The following is a 19,678-nucleotide window of genomic DNA, read 5'->3' on the forward strand; positions in this document are numbered from 1 at the left end:
GCCCAGGAGTGACAATCGTGTCTTTTGTAAGAAGGGCAGTGGAGTAAATGTTGGACGCACATTCTAGCGAACATTGGTCTGCAATGTAATCGCCATAGTTTTTCCAATCCAGAGAGCCATCTAACCAAAGGTTCCGTACAGAAGTCCCCCACTACACCACAGACATCTACTCAATATAGAATTCGCTCAGCCGAGTTTTTTTCCAATCCAGAGAGCCATCTAACCAAAGGTTCCGTACAGTAGTCCCCCACTACACCACAGACATCTACTCAATATAGAATTCGCTCAGCCGAGTTTTTTTCCAATCCAGAGAGCCATCTAACCGATGGTTTCGTACAGTAGCCTCCCACTACACCACAGACATCTACTCAATATAGAATTCGCTCAGCCGAGTTTTTCCAATCCAGAGAGCCATCTAACCAATGGTTCCGTACAGTAGTCCCCCACTACACCACAGACATCTACTCAATATAGAATTCGCTCAGCCGTCTGTAAGCCGAGAGCGCCACAAATACTTTCTCCAGCTGACTACGCCTTGTGCCCACTTCAGCCTTTGTGGCGGCGGGTTTTCCCTGGATCAAAGCTCCTCCAACCATTGAAAGTTGTCCCCCTTGGAGTATTCTTCCACTTGAGAAACATTACAGGGTGGGAAAATGTAAACTATTCCCTTTCCAAGTGAAGGAAAACTCGATTGTCTAAACGAACTGTCCAAGCATTTTGAGAAAAGGCAACATTTTCACGTCGGTACCTTTGTGGCGCCCGAGTGGCAAATAGACGGAAAGAGCAACAGCTAAAGGAGTTCGCAAGTGCTTGCGCCTCTTTGTTAAACGTCCGTTCATCTGGTCGTTCGGCAATATTTCCACCTTTGTACTTCGGTAGTTTCAAAGTGTGAAGGCGATAAAGTGTGTGATACATTTGTTTTGCCGAGTCGATCAGGCTACATTCTTGTACAACAGAACAAATACGGGAAGAAGTGATGTTTTCTTGTAGAAACTGTCTTGCCGAAATACCTGACCATGTGATTTCGCACCTGTTTGAGGACAAATCTTCAGATAGCGGAGCACGTAATATGTAGTGGAGTCGTGTGGCCGAACTGTTCATGCATGTGTGGCCTAGAACCCAGATCCTGGGTTCCAATACTGTCATACTACCGATCTTTTGCTCCTGCATGGGAAAGGCACTTTACACGGGTTTTCTAAACCCTTTCAGGTATAAAAACGAGTACCTGACTAGTACTTCGGCTCAAGGTGGGGATGGGGTCTACTTTCCACTACTGCGCCCTAGACACAGTATGCATAGTTTCAGAGGATAGTTACAGCCGATAACAACCCTCTGTCCCAACATGTACCTTTACTTTGTCAAGTTTGTTGTTCTTTGTATGTGGCACTGTTAAAATAGGTTATTATCAAGAGTGAAGTGCAACATTGTCCTTGTCTATCCAAAAGCAAATAAAGAAAAAATAAAGGAAAAATAAATCTATGAAGTGTGAACAACATGTTCTGTCTCTAGCCTCTACCAGGCTCCGCGGATCGGTGGTCTAATTGTAGAAATTGGACAAATAAAATACGTATTCTTCTGGCGGCTAACTCCCCTATAGCTAGCGTACTATAGACTTTATTTGTCTAATTTCCACTATTAGAACACCGATCCGCGGAGCCTGGTAGAGGCTATTCTGTCCCATGCATCAAACAGAATGCAGACTTGATTCTCTCCCATTTCTATTTTCCATTAACTACTGTAAAACTTTATTTGCGCCTTTGTTTAGTAAATGTAAATTTCCCGGGCGACGAGACAAACGTTAGCACAGAAAAGACAAGGGAAAGAGCTTAGAAAATGTAAGTTAAAGAAAATGGAACGGAAAAGGATAGAAAGAAGTAGTGTGCGGGTGCCACCTGTTTCCCTGAAGTTGTGGAATGCTGATTAAGGGATTCCGTGGGCCTCTGGGCTCAGTCTTGCACCACTAGGCGTGGCCCAGGTAATTATATCGTGGCCACAGGGGAGATTAACCGCACCTTTGCATCTTGTCAATCACAGGAACAACAGGTCAACACACCGTTAAACCCCGGCTTTATTATCTCAAACCATTTCGCCCATCCTATTTTCTCCAGCAATCTCTTGTAGCTATCGAGTTGGTAGGTCGTGAGTTCGATCCCCGGCCGAGTCACACCAAAGACGTAAAAATGGTACATGCTGTTTCTCTGTTTGGCACTCAGCATGTGGGAAATAGTATGGTATAGCTGAACACGTACACGCTGAACACACACCACTACCAGTGGACTTGTTCCATGTTGTAGTGATTGCACAAATCTCTGTGGCTACAGAACTGAACATGGGCGCCGCCCGATGTCCGATTTGGTGCGGAAAGGAACTTTTTAATGTCCGACCTGTATTAGGTGGTATCAGCAACCTCTGGCTCGCTACACCACCGTACGAGTGTGAGAAAGTTCTCGGAAAATCCGCCCGCCTGGACTTGCATACTCTCCAAGCAGAGGTTGAGTTGCGTATATATAGTAGTAGTCGGAAATCACACCGGCGCTCCTCTTATGTAAGAGTAGTGTTTTCAGGGTGGGGTAGTCATACGCGCTTCCATAATGATCCATGAATAAGGAAAGTGCTTTGTAGTGAATCTGAAGAAGAAGAGAGATGGATGTGTTCGAAATGTCCGAAAGTTATCTCCGAATGTTATATTTAGTTGTGGACATTGATTTGTCTTTGAATATTGTTAACAAGGATGTATTCCTTTCATAAACGTTCAAGTGATAATTATAGTTTCAGATTATGGCAGAGCAAGGTGGTGTCAAATTTAAAGTAAGCGGACGCTTCAAATACACATTTAATAAAGTCTTGAATGTCGGATTTAATAAGAATGTAAATCAATCAATCAATCAATCAATCAATCAATCACCCAATCAATCAATGTATCAAAATGACAGTAGAATGCAAGAAATGTAAAGTAAATTGTGTTCATTTAACAAGTATTTGCAATGGTTACTACACGGAATTCTTCCATACGTAACAAGTTATGAACAAGTTACATTACAATATACATGACAACATATTGACTTCATCATGTTACGTTATAGACGCTTGTGTACGCGCGCGCATGTATATGCGTGTGTGTGTGTGTGTCGTGTGTGTGTGTATCATGTGTGCGTGTTTACGTGTATGGTCTCTGTGTGTTTTTGTGTGTGTGTGTGTGTGCATGTGTGAGTGTATAAGTGTGCGTGTTTATGTGTATGGTGTCTATGTGCATGTGTGAGTGTATAAGTGTGCGTGTTTATGTGTGGTGTCTGTGTATGTTTGAGCGTACGTGTATGTGTACATGTGTGAGTGTGCGTGAGTGTATGTGTGAGTGTATGAGTGTGTGAGTGTATGTGTGAGTGTATGAGTGTGCGTGTGAGTGCACGTGTTTGTAAGTGTGCCAGGACATGTTTAACCTAAGTTCCCCGGTATGTCTGCAGGAGCTACACACGTAAATAAACCATCACTTATTTGTCTCCATGCATGACATGTGCTGGCTGTCTTACATAAACACAAACCTGAGCACTACTAACCCTTCCGCCTGACATCAACTATCATTGTGTTTTCTGCCAATATTCAGGAATAGAATCTTATTTTTGGTAATCTACAAAGTACAAAAAAAAAAGAAAGAAATCATTTAGTCCAAGGCCGTGTAACTACCAGTCACTGCCGCATTACTGTATTGTTTTTCTGTTGTTGTTTTAAGTTCCCCTCCTTTCAAAAATGACATAACATAATATCAAGTATCAAATTTCCACCTCAAACAATGTTATAGAGGCCTTCACCCGATTGTCTTAAACGCCTAAGTATTTGAAGTGAATTCGAATATACCTCATGATTACTGATAATGCATTCTGTATATTTTGATTACTTTAAATTCATCTATTTTTTCTCATATGTTATGGCATCCGGTGGGATACGAGAGATGATATTACCGTAAGTTTGGGTGTGCTACAACCGGATATTCGCCGTACAGATGGCAAACGTGTTCGGCCCCAAGAGTATGTGGAGAAGCACTCCCTCAAGACAACCATTCACACTTACGCCACATCTTCAGAAAAGACGCTGGAGCCGCATGTTCCCCGTATAAGAACTTTATTCGAACCGATACACAACAAACATGTTTCGCCGCGTGGCTTCCTCAGTGTTATGGGCTCGAAACGTGTCCGGCCCTGTTCCCTTGTCCAGGTGGTGGTACCTACCACTGCTGTACCCGAGAACAATTCCCCCTGTCCGATTTGGAACATGTAACTCCGCTGGCCTGTCCGTTATTTACACGTGAAATAGTGCATTTCTTTGTCGACCACCCGCAGCTCGGCAGACATGTCACTCCGAAGCCACCACCATGTCCCTCCTGTGCTCCCGTGAAGAGGGTACATTGTTGGAACAAGATTCAGCCGTCATGCGGAACATGTCGGGATCAGAGCCTTGCTACTAGAGTTTCATTCTAAACTGTACGACACTCGCTAGATAATACGTACAGCCTCCTAACCCTCACGTCTCGACAAGGTAAGGTCTATGGACAGATTTAACAGCCAGGGTTAGCGAGTTGTAAAGGTGGAAAAACGGACTGGCCTAAATCCGCTCAGGAATGCAACCAGAACCGTTCCGGACTTTACGCTTTGAGCTGAAATGAGACGTTGTGACTCAATTTGCAACATTTAGGAGCTTTTATGGTATTGAATGGCAGGCTTGGCTGTGTACACAATACACAAGTCGGGCTGTGCCGGAACGTGTGCTGCATGACTTCCAACTTATCAACGGCTTACAAAACCAACGGCCTCAATTAGTGCGATCCAAAAAGCAAATAAATATATGAAAGACTCGACTAAAAACCTGTTGTATTTTGGTGAATAACAAAACAGCATTAGTGTCGCTACTCCAGACGGACTGACGGTGGGCCTGTAACAGAGTGCGGGGTTTGGTGATGTACACACGACACGGGGCACTGCAACAAGTACACTGGAACAACGTCCGCTTATCACATAGTCATCAGGGGTAAGCTGGGCACAGGAGGGACAACGGCTGTCAGCAGTGCTGACGGACGACCTGTCACTCAAAACACGAGCGGACAGAGAGGGGAGACATTCCCGAGAAAATCTAGAGAGAGAGAGAGAGAGAAAGACAGTCAGACAGACAGACGGACAGACAGACAGACAGACACACACATACTAACTTATAAACACACAAACCAAACAAACACACGCACACTGTCACAGGCACACAGACATACGCACGCACATACACACACACACGCACATAAACACACACATACACACACACACACACACACACACATACACACACACACATACACACACATACACACACACAGTGAAATGTTTAGAAAGGAAAGGCAAGAAACATTGGGCAAACAACCATTTTAAACAGTAGCACAGTTTATGAATAGCCCTCACATGAGCACCAGAAGGAAACAAAATTAATCTTGACACACTGACGGCAGTGAATGGAGGTTTGTGACTAGAAGAAGTTGAAACAGGGGACAGGACACCGCCACAAGTCTACAGTTTCACGTTCAGCAGCCCAGTCCCGTCAGGTGTATTTGGTCCCGCCCACAGTTCACAACAGAAAACACTCTCTCCCTGCACGTCCACAGAGTGACAAGCAAACTTTGCAAGAGAGCTTTCATTAAAAACATCTCCAAGTCTTTGTTGTTGACATGCCTGGGATCTGTGGCGCACGGTGGGCAGGACAGGTGTATACTTCAGACAAATACTTGTCACCACCACGGACAGCGGTGTTTGAACACACGGCTCCTACCAAGGTCGGACCGCTAGAGACTCTAGTAGCCTCCGTTGCAGTCTTCGAACGGGGCTGTTTCGAAACGGGACGAAACTCCCTTCCTCGGCAAACTCCCTTCAACAGCAAACTCCCTTCCTCAGCAAACTCCCTTCCACAGCAAACTCCCTTCAACAGCAAACTCCCTTCAACAGCAAACTCCCTTTCCCGGCACAAGAGAACCTAGCCAACGTTGAAAATCGCGAACATACATGCAACGCCCCCCCCCCCCCCAAATAAAAACCGGCCCCCTTCGAGGACTGCAACGGAGGCTATAGAGAACCCAAGTGCAGCTAAATGGACACTCATGATCCTTCAGGTAGTTGAAACAGGATAAGATGTGATCGCTTTTACATATTCAGCTGACATTTCTGTGACCCGTTCTCTCTCTCTCTCTCTAACGTTATATATATATACTAGTTTAGGATGTGTACCTAAACGTGACAACAGGTGCGGGTATAGGAATCGGTTACAGGTCCGGTGTGACAGCGATCTCGCCCTCCCCGGCTAGTGATCTCGCCCCCCTACCTCGCCCCCCTTTAGCGATTTCGCCCCCCCCCCCAAAAAAACGGGTTTACATGACATTTTAGAAGTTGATTGGTATAAATCACAAAATGCAGTTTCAGAATGATATAAGTACACGAGTTTGATACATAACTCCCTTCATAGTATCAATATTAACGTAATTACATGGTAATAAGATAGTTGAACTTGTTTCAGACAAGGAGGGTTGGGTCCCTTGTATTCCCATTATTCCATATACCTGAGTCTTGACATAAGATGTATTTCATTGTATTCACCTGTCCTCAAACAACCTATATATCTCCAATATGAAGTCTCTACCATGAAGTGACAACAAAAGAACTATGTAATGTCTTTATTAATTATGCAAATATTAGGTATTAATTAGAATAACGCACATTTTGGTATATGCACCTGGCCAAGGGATATCTTCACCTCCAACATGACTGTTTTTTCTAGTATTTAGGAACTGATGCATTTACCCGTGTTTCTTAAGACTGGTACTTTACCAGTGTTTGTGTAGCATTTAGCAACAGCTATATCAACTTGCGCGTAGATAGTGCTTATAATGAGAAACTATTATTCACGTGTGTTTTTGTTAGTGCTTTGGAAATGTTTCCAGCACAAGAAAGAAAACACTGTGACAAATTGAAAACATATAGCTGACTCGTATTCCGTACCATAGACGGTGTTGATTTATACGTTCGCAGTAGCACTGTTTTTATGCCACTTCAGCTGCAAAAATTGTCTTTTTCATTTCAATGTCATGTTTGCACCGAACAATATAGTATCGACTTTCGAGGTATGACAGGCATCTTACGGTACGGTAATAAGGTGCCATAAGGTACCAGGTAACACACCATACACGTTACTTCCCAGGTGCAGTATAGTACCAGGTAGCGCACCTGTAATATGTAGTAACCAGCTGCTCTTGGGAGGGGGGGGGGGGGCGAAAACGCTAAAGGGGGACGAAAACGCTAGTGATCTCGCTGTCACACCGGACCTGAACCTGTTCCTGTACTGTATGATAAGAAACAAATTCTTTTCAATAATAAAGAAAGAAAGTTTATTTGCAAGTTCTTGCCCGAGGGCTAATTGCAACATGGGACATACAGAATACATAGTAAACATACATAAAATGAAAGACTTTTGTATAGATAACAATGGTAACGACTGGAAACAAGTGAATATTCTAGCAATAATATGACTACTGAGAGCTACGATCTAAGCATTTGGGGTTTGCCTTCTTTTCTGGAAGCAGTGGAAGACGAAATGTCCCTCTTTTTCTATAATGAGTATGAGTGGGTGACTTATATGACGTTAACAGGGTTATAGTTTTGTTTTTGTCAGTAAGCGTTTGAAAATTACCACAGACAGTAACACAACTTGACAAGGTTACAATCGGAACACAACTAGCCTGAGTACCATTTGCTCTATATGTCGCTGGAAAAAATAATGATAGAAATTTGCCAAATAAACAGATAACATACCAGCCTGAGGAGTACAGTTTGCGATCTAGGTCGGCTGACTCATCTGGCGTGTTGTCTGACTATCATGCCAGTTTTTTAAAACTTTCTCCAGTGATATATTACTGAACTTTATTGCTCCATATTTGTACATGGTACAATGTATGGCAACGACTGTTACACAAAGTACAAAATAGGTGTATAGAACAAAACTTAACATCCTAATTAACATAACAAGAAGGGCTAACACAAGTCTTTTATATTATAGTGCTACAATCGAGTTGGGCTAATCATGAGTTTCATTACTCTTTCTAATAGCAAAGCAGTCTTTGATACATTTGCCTATCTTTGCATTATAGGAGTTGTTGCATCTAAAGATATATACAAATCTGCCTGTAGCATCGAGTATCTTGAAATCTGCTGTACTGGATTCGAGAAATGTGAATAGCTCATTACGTAAAATAGCGTATCTAGAACATTCCATTAAAAAGTGACACGTGGAGCCTGGTAGAGGCTAACTGATCACGCCAAAAATAGTTACTCAAGCAACTGGATATGGTTTTGAAACTGATTAGACTAAAAAGTACAAAACTACACATGTCTTACAGTTTTGCTGTTTTTTTCTTTCTAAATCCTTTTCTTTAAGAAGGTTAAAATGGACTTCAGAACATTTGTTCATATGATTGTGCAGCCATTATACAAAACAACTTTCTTTGTCAGTGCAATCTTCCATATAGAAATCATAAATTGCAACTTAATCCATTGATAAAAAGTTACAGGTATCCAAGGTAATAGGTTTTGATTGTCTTTAAGGGAATATCCTTTACATTTACAGACGGTCGGAATTTGTACCAACAGAAAATTCGATCGGCATCTCTACTGGCAGAATTGCTTGCTATGCTGACATATCAGGGTTGTAGCCAGCCTGAAATCATTTTCAGTCCGCTTGATTTTGAATGGGAATCCTATCGAGCACCGTGACGTTGCGGGTCATTTCTAGGGGGTCTGGGACCAAGAAAATTTTTAAATCAAGACCCTCTGAAACACTTTTTCCTGCATATTGAGGTGCAAAATTTGCTTGTAGACTAAGCTGTTCAATGGCATCTGTTTTGGCGAAGAAGAACACATGGGTTTCAGTTTTTTTAATATCTTTATATATCAATTTGTCTGTCCCAGGGGACGGAATGGGGAAAACTTTTTTCAGTCCCCAGCTGCAAAATTCCTTCAAAGGACTGAAGGATGAAGGACAGGTGCTGGCTACAACCCTGTGACACATACACACTTTTCCTCTACTACTCTGGTACTAATACTACTACTACTACTTTATGCCCTTGGAAATGCACTTTCTAACTTCACTCAGGTGGAGATGAGGGCCGTCCCTCGGATAGGACGTCAAATAGAGGTCCCGTGTTTGAGGAGAGCCACACCTCACGCACGCACACACCACACTCATCGAAAAGAGCAAGGGACCTTCCCGGTGTTAGTGGTTCAAAATCTACTGTCCTATGGCCACACCCAAGGCAACTACTGTCATATTGAGGTCACTCGAGTTCGCGCCGAAAGGCAGCCGCAGAGACCCTTGTGATTTTGCCCCGCCTATTGTAAGCTCCTCGCAATTCAGTGAAGAGAGAGTAGTCGGCCCACCCAATGATAATAGAAAACAGCATGATAATTATGAGACAAAAGTTACAAACAACTTTGGAAATACCTTTTGCTTCTTTATTGTTTTTCCAATTTGCGTATTCATCTATACAACTTGAGAGTCCGAACTGCCATGCGAATCAAAGCAGCCAAAACGCTGGCGATTTGAATAAAAAACTTTATGCACTTAAGCATTGATATGCAATTTCAATCCTGATTTTAAAGCTAACTTCTTTTTGTTATGTTTCCTGTGTTATCTGACGTTAAGGTTAAAGTTTTGATTCACCCGTTTTACAGTATGATTTTATGTTATCTAAGTTAATCTGGTTTTGTACAATATTTATGTTTATGTTCATACAACTTGTACGATGTGCGATTATGTTATTAAAGTTAATTTGGTTTTGTTGAACTTAATGTTTGACTTATGTTCGGGGTTTGAAAAACACCGCCAGGCGATATGCATTCACCCTGGTTAAATATAGAATAAAGAAACAAACAAACATCAATCTAACAGCGTATCTCATCACAAGACAGTTGAGTTTTTACCAGTCCAAAAGGCCACATACAGTACCATAAAGGTTACGGGTTAGGGAATGTGACATTTCTCCACAACGTCACAGTACGGAGGCTACGGAGAATGGAGCTGTTTCTTCTGTAGCATTCCACACAAATGCCGACAATGACACGCGTTTTGTCCTTTATTTCAGCGTCTCAACAGTTTGTCACTGGAAAGCTACACTAGCAGAGGTACATGGAAGGAGGGGGGGGGGGGGGGTGTATATGATGCGGCTATGGAAATTCTGGCCACAACTTGTGTCATTGAATTAACGTACGTAAAGGTGGTAGCTCACTGCACTTGGGACACCGATGCGGCACTGTGGGGTTCAAAAGATTCTCAACGAATTTCTGAGATAAAGAACGAATGTTCTTACGTTTTGGGGATTTTGGTGTCTTCTTAGACATAACTAAAAAATAACACAACAGTGCCAACGTGAAGGAACCCCGCAGTGCCGCAACGGTGCCCAAAGTGCAGTGAGATACCTCTTAACTAAGGTTCCAGAGGTTTAGGTTTAGATTTGAACTGGTCAGGACCTGAACCCATGGCTTATGTGTGCTAGAAATCCTTTATAGGTCACATAAAAAGTGACTTCTACGTGCATGCAATTTTGCATGCTAAATTACATACAGCCAGTCATGATGACATGCAAAATTATAAACAGTCAATAAAAATCAAACACAAAGGCTCAGTTATACCCCCCCCCCCCATTAAAAAAAGAAATGTCTTTTTTTCGCAAATTTCACGATGAAAAGTTTTAGAAGGTTTAGAACAAGAAAGAGAATACAAGAGAGAGATATAGTTTTTGGGAACTGAACCAAGGCGTTTTACATGTCCCGTTCCGGTCTGGCGTACAGATACGCAGCACTAACTGGATATCTTATTTTATCATCAGTCCCAATATTTGTCAGGTCAATTAGGACCATCGAGAAGTGGCGAACGAGAGGCTCTCTGTCGGCCCGGAGTTTGTCGCGGTCGCGCGTCATTAGCGAGACACAGTGTGGCCATGCTCGGCCGGACATTTCGTGCCACAGCATTCCGTCTCGTTGTGACGGGGCAGGCATGGCGGAACGGTGGCAGGAAAGATATGGGAGTGAAAGCCGGCAACCGACGTGATGATGGACGGAGAGATAGACACGGAAGCGATACGTGTTAGCGAGGGTGGGGCGTGTAGTTACATATGTGCCGAGTATGAAGTTCCTGTCATGGACGCTATGGACGGAGAGATAGACACGGAAGCGATACGTGTTAGGGAGGGTGGGGCGTGTAGTTACATATGTGCCGAGTATGAAGTTCCTGTCATGGACGCTATGGACGGAGAGATAGACACGGAAGCGATACGGTGTTAGGGAGGGTGGGGCGTGTACTAAACAAGTTACATATGTGCCGAGTATGAGAGTATGAAGTTCCTGTCATTTACCACTGAAACATAAAATTTTGTCTTTAATTAAGTATGGAAATCAAGTACTAATTTACATATTTTGCATACCAATACATTGATCTTCATCTAGGTTATCTTCAGATATAGAATGAAAAAAATTAATTCCTCTTTTTTTCACTTATCCTGTTTCTAAGCCCGCCTGCAGTTTCAAAGAAAGCTGCTAGGTGACCCAGATACCACTTTATTCCCTACCACAAGAAATATTTACTAAGAGACAACAACACTGATCGAAAGTCCCATTATGGAATGCAATGAATTTGTAAACTTTCTCCATTGATCATATTATCTAGCCATTAATTCGCATAGTAATTATCTATTAAGGCTATCTACATACCCCAAATCATGACGATTCATGTTTTATTGGTGTTATTCTCGTCCGAGGTTTAAAATGAAATCGGCACCTGCAGCTCAAATAAGGTACTGAGATAGGAGGCCCAAACTATAATACCCCTGTCAGATTATCCACGATCTTCGGCCGTATCGATGGAAGATCGGCCATATTTAAGACCGACAGAGGGTTGCACGTATTGTTCACCTGAAAACCGTCCCTGTCACATAGAAGCCATACTTTGTACCTTGTACAGTTGTTGTGCAATAAACTTATCAGTATAAGCAAATCTCGGGCGATTGCCGCAGAATCGTCGTCCGATCGATTTTCGCCAAATGTGACAGGGGTATTACAAAACATAACTTCTACCCCAAGAGCTATCTACAGCATTTCCAGAACAAATGATACCGGAAGTTACACTACGGTATATTAAAAAGCCGCTAGGGGGCCGATTATCAAACTTGACCTTAATTTTCCTTACCCCTAACCACCTAACAAACATCATAAGGGCACATTTAAGGATTCTTGAGTTATGCTGTTCTCAAACAAACAAACAAACAAACAAGCAGAGGGGAGACATATAGGTGGCACTGAAAACATGCATGTTAAAAGAAAACGTCCTGAAACTCGACATCTTTTCTTACTAGCCGACCATCCAACGGTGTTAACAGTACTATAAATGCATTTAAGTTCGCGGGGATTTAATTTCTCGGTAGTGGGGAAAAGGACTTTTCGCAGTGGTTTTAAGTTCGCGGTAACACCATAGACTGCAGTCTAATACCATAATAGAAAAATGTTCGCGGTGGATTTAATTTCGCGGTGAAGTGGTCACCGCGAAAACCGCGCACATTAATCCACCGCGGACATTTCTGCATTTACAGTAGCTAAAAAAATGTATTTCTATGCTTCCTGTCAGTTAGACTATTTTCCAATATCCATTTATTCATTAGTTTGCGGCTGTTCAGCACTGAGCACTGAGTTCTCAACAGTTCAACACAGAGTCAGGACTGTCCAACTAGCCTGTGGCTATTAGAAAGAGCTATTTCTGCTGGCAGAGACAATACAAGTGTTATTTGACATGGTCAAAACAACAATCACGATAGTTCTGTCTGTGCCATGCCAGATGGTCAGTACAGTGGATGTGACTACTTATGCACAGGATACTTTAAATGCCCTCTTACCCACTAGAGCCGAGTACCGGAGGGTGTTCAGTAGATCCAACAATCTTTTGTCCCTGTCCTCTCTCCCGACCACGTTCCTACAACAGTGTGCTTGGCTGCCCCCACCAGAGCCCCAGCCTGGGTAACCAGCCAAGGACCGCTTCGCCATAGAACCAGCGAGCCTGCATTGTTTGGACGTGGGAAAGTTTTCTGTAGAATAAACAAATGTATCAAAAGTAGCTTTTTCTTGAGGGCTGTTATTCCTACCTTTGTTGTAGGTGAAACTTTGTACCATGTGGTTGTAGGTGCATTTGTTGATGTGGAGGACACTTAACGGTATTTGTAACGTTACGGCAGACTTGTGCCTGAGATGGTGGCAGTGAAAGGTTCTAGGAAAAATGTTGTGTTTTCGGTTATGCGACCGTACCTAACAAAAAACAACTGCCGACATTAACGCTGATTCACCTTTATCCGAGGGTAACCTATATTCGTTGTTTGTGAGAAAAACGTATTTAGGGATATGATCTCGACGGACGGTGGTTTCAAATCGGAACATTTTGAAACTATTGCAAATTTGAAACCACTGCCAGCAGACGTAACACTCCTAAATGTGCTGTTTTTAAAGACAACGGATAAAGGTCATCCCCACGGATAAAGGTGAACTAGAGTTAGCTTTTTTTGTCGGCCTCTTGCAACATCGTGTCAGATTCTGTATTTACCACATCACTTTGGTCACTTATCTTATCATTTGGATGACTTCAGGGCACTAATGATTTTTCCTCTGTTTCCAAAACGGAAATAATTTATTACTCGCTATACCATACTCTGTGTGTTTAGTTTTTTTCCAACTTTCCTGACCACTTTGATAGATTTCATAATGAAGACAATTGCTTTGCTTAAGTATCATTCGCACGTTTACGTTATCTATTGGGGTCCACAGAGGTTGTCATCAAGTGAGCAATGGAAAGTTTTATTGCCAATTACTGCCCAAGGTATAATTGCAGGTAACATAAAAGGGGCAAACAGATAGTTCTGTCAACTCTCGTGTAAGAACTGGTTCTAACTTATTAGGTTTTACGTCTTTTTCTGAGACAGTAGAACACGAAGGATCCCACCTTTTCTGTAATTTTGTGGTTTCTGTGATGTTAAGAGGAGAGTAGTTTTCTTTCTGACCGTAAACACGGACACAAACTCCATCTTGAAAAAGGTAGGCATAACCGCGCATTCCTTCACATCAAAGAATTTGTCAATATTGTAACTTAAAGAAGATAGAAGACGAGTGTAGTTTTATCGTTGACCGTTCACTATACAAAAATGTGAGAAATATCCTCTTTAATTGTTAACGTTTATAAATAAGGTTCCCAAGTTGTCGATACCTAAATAGCACCGTAAAAACTACATTCCTTATGCAAGTACATAAACCACGTATTTCAATCTCCATTTCGCTTTATATTTGCATCTGTCTTAAGCGAGCAGTTGAACCTGTAACATACTTGTATGCATTTCACTCTGCAGAAGAGTAAGGTATCACATTCATTCACTTTTTTTATTTACTAATCTTTCAGGGTAGTCCCAGTTTAAAAAAAAAACTGATTTCCAAGGAGCATTGTACTACTGCATCTTACATTCATTCCTTTATTCAGCCATTCTTTCATTCCTTTAATAATTTATTCATTATTCCCCCCTTCCTTCCTTCCTCTATTCTTTACTTCACTCATTTCTTGTTTATTTATCCATTCATTTATTCAATGCTTCATTCATTCAATCATTCCTTCCTTCATTCATTCCTTTAGTCCCTCCTATCTTTCTTCATTCCTTTATTCCTTCCTATCTTTCTTCCTTCCTTCCTTTATTCATTGATTTATCCCTTCCTACCTTCCTCCCTTCCTCCCTCTCTTCCTTCCTTCCTTCCTTCCTTCCTTCCTTCCTTCCTTCATTCATTCATTCATTCATTCGTTCATTCATTAATTCCTTTCTTCCTTCCTTCATTCATTTGTTCGTTCGTTCAGTCCTTCAGTGCCAGCCCCCTGCGGGCTACACTGTGTACCATATGTTCCCTTGGCCGTATGAAATCTTGCAGCGGAAGTTTCTGCCCCGTACAGAACCCCTCCATGGCCAGTCAGTACCCCGGCCTTGACAACCTGACAGCCAGCTATGGTGCCGGGAGTTAAAACAAATTAGCCCAAGTAACGAATCGCCTGAACGGGCGGTCCAAGGACAGGGGCTGCTGGATAGGAAACGGCTTGTCAGCTTAATGGAAAGCATCCTGCTTCCCGTAATTTCGTCTTAACATCACACTAGAAATTGTTACCTTCGCCAAGAAGGTTATGTTTTGGGTAGCGGCCATGATTGTTATGCTTTGGGTAGCGTTTGTATGTCTGTCTGTCTGTCTGTCTGTCTGTCTGTCTGTCTGCCTGTCTGTATGTCTGTATGTATGTCTGTCTGTCTGTCTGTCTGTCTGTCTGTCTGTCTGTCTGTCTGTCTGTATGTATGTATGTCTGTATGTAAGAATGTATGTATGTATGTATGTATGTATGTATGTATGTATGTATGTATGTATGTATGTATGTATGTATGTATGTATGTATGTATGTATGTCTGTATGTCTGTATGTATGTATGTTTGTAGAAGACCAGCATAACCCGAGAATGCCTTGATGGATTGTATTGATATTTAGATGTGGGTAGGTCTTGATGAGACCTGGAAACGATTAGATTTTGGGCCCCCTAGTGGCCTGTTACGGTACTGCAGTCAAACTTCCGGGTTTGATATTTCAAGTTCTGGACATGCTGCGGCTATGATTTTTGAGTTGTAGACAGATCTTGATACCGAGAGTAAGTGGTATAGGTTTGGGCCCCCTAGCGGCTTGTTTTGGAACTACAGGGTAGGTTTAGTGTCAGACTTTGATTTTAGATATGCCTTAAGTTTATGGACGTTATCACCAGCAATACACACATAACCTTACTAAGACAAGCTCTGAAACTTTCAATATACATATGTCATGTCCTGATGCAATTTCTCTGTACATAGGCCAATGCATCTGTACTGCTTTTCTAAAAGGGAATCGTATGGACACAAATAATTCGATATCACGTACCACCATATGATACTGTTTACCATGAATTAAACCATTCAGCCTATGACTATGTAGTATAGCGGTTAGTCACTTGTTACATAGAGCCCTTTATCACTGTTACGTATAAACAACTGCGTAGATATTAGTTTTGATGTTCTGTACATATATTACTCTCGAATTGATTGATTACCATCACACTAGAAATTGTTACCTTCGCCAAGAAGGTTATGTTTTGGGTTGTGCTATGGTGAAGTAGCTGTGGAGTGTATGTGTGCAGAACTTCAGAAACTGTTGAAGGATCGTCATGATACTTAACAGGTCGGTACATGTAGGTGAAGGGGAGACAAAGCACGATGATTTGTCTCCTATTGGCTTCATACGGTACTGCAGCCGGACGTCAGATTTTGAGATATCGTATTCAGGAAGCGCTATGGTCGTATATACGCACTCGTGATTTGTTAGTGGTAAATAGTACCTCGGTGGGTGTAAGTTTGAGCCTCCTGGCGTCTCATTTGGAACTGCAGTTGGCCTGTCTGTTGGAAACTTCCTCAGAAGCAAACGTACACCAATTCATACCAGGCCCAATAGCTATCTGGAACTGAAACGTCATTACAAGAGCATGTTTAGAACACGAAGTATGAAAACCCGACGCTTTGTTGCAGTGCCATAGGCAGCCGATAGGGGGCAATGACACCCAAATACGTATCCAGATGTCATCAAAATCAATCCACAGCTTATTGAGTTATGCTGTTCATAAACAGGCAAACGGCGAAAACACAACTAAACTTCTTTGGCGAAGGTAATAATGTTCCCATTTTAATATTACAATAAGGAGTTGTCATGTGCTCTTGGGGTTTGGGTCTTATTTGTTTTAAATTACCACCGGTACTGGACTTCTGGCACAACACGTAACGCTACTTCACCTTTATCCGTGGGGTAACCTTTATCTGTTGTAAATACAAGTATTCAGGGATATCAAGTCGACAGACGGCTATTTCAGACCGGAATGCTATGAAAATATTGCAACTAGATATCCCTAATACCTCGTTTGAAAACAAACAACAGATATAGGTTACCATGCGGATATAGGTGAACTACCATTACACATTTCTCGAATCAGGTACAACAGATTTTCAGAAACTAATTGTTAAAGACAGATTTGACTATATCTTCAACTGCAAAAACTCCGTCAACGCAAAAATAGACAAATATATATATACATAAAAGACTGCTTTGTTAGAAAACTGCTTTGTTAGAAAAAAATGTCCACACTCATGATTAGCCCAACTCGATTGAAACATAATATCATAACTTATGCTAGCCTTTCTGTTATAGTAATTAGGATGTTGTACTTAAAAGTTTTACTCTATACAAGTATTTTGTGTAATAGTACGTGAACCCTGTACATTTGCGGTGCAATTAAGTTCCTACATTCTATAAAGCGGATATCTCACTGGACGGTGGCAGCAACTTTTGTGTTTTTTCTCAACACGTTCCCCCTGCGGTCACACAAGTACGCAGTATTTTTGTAACGTTTTTAATACATGAAGATAAAGGTGGGGTCACACATGCGTATATATTCAAGTCCACCTGAGGTGCGTATGAAGTTCTTAGTCTCTATCAGGCTCCACAGGTCGCGGAAAAAAATAGTACAAATTGGACAAATATAGATTCATAACATGCCAGCTGACTAAGCTGACCGAGAAGTATGGTTAGCGACCCAGCTAACTCGTCTGACATGTTAACTGTTTACGTTTGACCAATTTCTGTTATTTTTCCAACGACCTGTGGAGCCAGGTGGAGGCAAATACTCCCATGCGCGCCTCATACGGACTTAGATATATACACAGGTGTGAACCCACCTTAACGAAAAATGGTTATTTTGCGAGCAGAAGGGCGTCCTTTGGCGTTCCTCGGGCGGCAAGCTGGCGACTGTACATGTGTGCGGCACGTTTGCGAACGTCATTCGCAACCAGTCGCCAACGTTCCGCTGTCCAGTGTCACAGTGAGACATAGTCGCTTATACCCCCTTTCCACTAGGACGGCGCTCTCACCGCGCTCTCTCTGCGACCTCAAATTTGACATGTCGCTCAACGAATTCTATAGACAAAAAACGAATCATTTTACACCTTGTGTGTTTTGCTATCTTCTCAGTCACACTTTTATGTTTGTATCATATATACCCAGTGTGAAAGCGAAGGTTACACATATATCCTATTCAGGTCGCAGTGAGAGCGCAGCGCGATCGCCGTCTAGTGGAAAGGTGGCCTAAAACCAAGACTGCCCGGGAGAAGTAATGAGATTTGTGTCACCTGCGTTGTGTCATAATCACAAAGCCAGCCCAGGTCCCTCAGGGCTCGTCTGTATCACATCACAATGGGACATGTCGACATTGACAACTTCTGAAGGCACGATTTATTCTTGAAGATCTGTATCAGTGTCTTCCCTGTGGCGGATCATAATCACCCCTCAATGGACATATTTCACCGGTCCGGCACAACAGATGGTAACATAAGCAAGAAGTGTTGCTACACCAGTCGTCAATACAATCCAAAATACACACCTTGATTTAACTGTTGTATGACGAACATTTCTGTTGTAATAGTGGTTTTATAAACAGCAAGCAAGCTACAGATGATACCAGTGTTGCAAAAATCTCATGTCCTTCAACTAAAGTACAGTGTAGTCAGGGTTTGATCGTAATCTTAAATGTGCGATAGAATATAGACCTTTGCTACAACCGTCCTTCCCCGCGGTGCTTATTGAACAGTCCCGCATTTTAGGCCGCGAAGTCCCCTTGTCGTATATTCTACAAACAAACAATCAATCAATCAAACAAACAAACAAACAGGGACTAGTTTGAAAGCGTGTACGGTAAATTATAAGATGGTGGATATCTAATGACGAATAAACTTGGTACTCGCTTAAAAGTCGGAAGAGCTGAACATTCACTAAAAGTATCAGTTGAAAATCGTTAACTTTGATTTATGTCACTTTGAATCGATGGATTGGCTTCAAACCCATTAAAGCACAACTTGGTCATATTCCTAGCAAAAAAGGGGAGTTCCGTGGATTCATTCAGTATGGGAGTTTCTTCGTATTCGCTGAAGGTCCATCCTGTGAAAGTTTAATTCTTACTATATTAATATATTGTACGTGCGTTGCCAAGTTGACGTGCATAAGCGCCGCGCCTCGATCTTCTCCAGTACTGCAGGTTTTGTGACAGTACCACTAATTCTAGAGATTATCGGCAGACTACGCATGAATTAATTACAATACCCAGTACAGATAGACAAGGGAAAATAAAGGGAAAAATGCTAAGGAAACTGAAAACAAACTGATTTTGTGTGTGCAAGGACAGGACAAGTGAATTAAGTGGGTTAGTAGAACATATATTTACATATATACAAGACATGTGGGGGTGGCTCAATGCAGCAGGGTCCTCCCCAGCTCAGTTTTGAACTGGGAGAGAGACCCAGCCTCCGCCACCCCAGGCTCAAGTCCATTCCACTCTCTGATGGTCCGAGGGAAGAACGAGAGCCTGTAGTAGTTGTTCCTGCTCGCGATGGCCTGCAATGTTTGTGAGTGATTGGTGCGGCGGGAGCATCGAGCCACCGGGACAAGCATGGTCGTGTGAGGTACATACATGATGTTGTTGATGATTTTGT

The sequence above is a fragment of the Branchiostoma floridae genome, chromosome 15, assembly GCF_000003815.2.
Source record: "Branchiostoma floridae strain S238N-H82 chromosome 15, Bfl_VNyyK, whole genome shotgun sequence".
Classification (NCBI taxonomy): domain Eukaryota; kingdom Metazoa; phylum Chordata; class Leptocardii; order Amphioxiformes; family Branchiostomatidae; genus Branchiostoma; species Branchiostoma floridae.